The sequence below is a fragment of the Belonocnema kinseyi genome, chromosome 9 (genome assembly GCF_010883055.1).
Source record: "Belonocnema kinseyi isolate 2016_QV_RU_SX_M_011 chromosome 9, B_treatae_v1, whole genome shotgun sequence".
NCBI classification, from domain to species: domain Eukaryota; kingdom Metazoa; phylum Arthropoda; class Insecta; order Hymenoptera; family Cynipidae; genus Belonocnema; species Belonocnema kinseyi.
Window position 1 is genome coordinate 31,839,359 of NC_046665.1, and position 2,309 is coordinate 31,841,667.

A 2,309-nucleotide genomic window follows, 5' to 3' on the forward strand; every position below is an offset into this window, starting at 1 on the left:
TGTTTAATTATTTGAAATTCCCTTAAATTATAAAAATCAGTTGAAAATTCCTTGAAATCTTTTAAAATATTCTCAAATATTTCAAATCCTTAAAAATGTTTTAAAATCTTTTAAATTTTAAAAAAATTCTTGAAAATTCCTTGAAATTTAAAAAACTACCCTGGAATATTTTAAGTCCTTTAAATTTCATAATAAATAACTGCAATCATTTGAAAATTCCTTGGAATCCTTTCAAATTCTCTCAAATTTGTCAAATCCTTCTGAATCTTTTGAAATGCCTAAAACTTTTTTTTGAGATTTTTTAATTACTTTGGAATTTTTAAACATAATCCTTCTTAACATTTTTAACTCTATCAAAGTCTTTAAAATTATAAAAATAAGTTGAAAATACCGTGACATTTTATAAAAAATCCTGATATATGGAAGTTTTTCCATAAAAAATTAATAATCATAAATAAATTGAAAGCGTTGAAAATTTAAAAGTATGTTTTCAAAAAAAATGTATATCATTTTATAATTATATACAAAAATGTATATCATACTGTATATTTATATTTTTCTCTTTTCCACAACACCACAGAGGTAGATTCGTAGGCCTAAGTGTTAGGAGAAACTTTATAATGAGTTTCAGGACTGAAATTCTAATTAAAACATAGCAATTAAACAAACGATTTGTTAAAATGTGACCACAAGAAAATATAGGTTTAGATCCTATAATGAAATTTTTTTAATATTTTCGCAATCGCATGGAAAGCACATAAAAAATTATTGAAATGGGGAACGGAATAAATAATATTTAAATATTTAAAAAATTGGTGAAAAAAGCAGAGAAACAATTTCTCTCTAATAAAAAGATTAATTTAGAAGAAAATACTAGTTACATTTAAATTACTCGATAGATCGATTATTATGAGGATTTTAGAATTTAGACTGTCTTTTGTTTCTTAGAAGGATTCATGTTCACAGTGTTAAATGCTTGACAGTTGATTCTAGTATATTTTCTATTTTAAAGTAATTAAAATAATTGAAATTCATTGGTTTGGTTTATTTTTGATTGAAATTTCTCTAATTTTAAAATGCCTAAAGCTTCTCATAGTGAGGCAGTCGAAAGTGACTTGCCAAAACGTTTGTCGTGTAAAAAGTTTCAGTTCCAGTGGTACGATGAATTCCCGGAATGGAGAAAATGGGTGAGACCAATTCAAAGTGACAATTCATCATTTTATTGTCGTGCATGAAAAAAACCATTTTCTTGCGATAAATCAAATATTGAAATGCACGAAAAGAGTAAAGCACATGCAAAAGCATTTAATTTATTGAAATTTAACGATGAACGCATTTCATCACAGATAGCTTCAAATAATTTAATGGACTCTTTACCTTTGGATGAAGTGCATAATATTTTTTATGACGAGTCTTCTGCATCTTCGAATCCGTTTGCAGCAGTTCTACCTACTGTTTTGCCGCCTGAATTCGAGTCAGTAGAGGAAAATGACGACATTTCTAAATCAAACGAATTAAGTTTTGCCGAAAAAGTAGCGGTTGCGGAATTGAGATTTGCCTTATTTTTCGTAGAAAAAAACATTTCATTTCAGATTTTCAAAGATCTACTTGAACTTATAAAAGAATTGGGCCGCGATCCCGGTGTTCTTGAAGCTGTCTCTTTGGGACGTACAAAATGATCTAAAATAGTAAATAATGTATTAGCTCCTCACGAAATGGATCGTATTACTGATGTATTAAGAGAAACTAATTTTTCAGTTTATGTCGATGAAACCAGTGACAGAACGAACGAAAAATGGTTGTCACTTTTGGTCCGTTATGTTGATCCTAAAAGTTTAGAAGTTAATTCTGTCCTTTTACAAATGATCAATGTAGATGCATCGGATTGTTCAGCTGAAAAATTATTTAAGACTTTTCGTAATTGTTTATGGAAAAAACAGATTCCTTTAAAAAACATTGTCGGCCTTTCTTGTGACAATACAAACGTCATGGTTGGGAAGTTCAACTCAATTTACAGTAGATTGAAAGCTGCAAGTCCCAATTTGATTTTATGTCAGTGTGTGTGTCACTACTCAGCATTAAATGCATCCGCGGCGTGTGAGCATATCCCACACTTTTTAGAAGAATTAATAAAAGTAATTACAACTTTTCTTAATTCTAGTCCTAAAAGAACCGCGATTTTCAGGGAAATGATGCTAACGCTTTTCGGACACGTTGAATGTTTAAAGAAATTAGCGCCAACACGTTGGCTTTCACGCCACCCTTGTGTGCGACAATTAATTGAAAATTATAATTTTCTACTTAAATTC

At 29.3% G+C, this 2,309-nt stretch overlaps 1 protein-coding gene across 9 annotated transcripts in view; it reads right to left on the bottom strand.

Moving 5' to 3' along the window:
* LOC117179437 (gamma-aminobutyric acid type B receptor subunit 1) overlaps positions 1-2,309 on the bottom strand; it is a 144,205-nt gene that overhangs the window by 75,093 nt on the left and 66,803 nt on the right. The gene's annotated exons all lie outside the window — the stretch shown is intronic.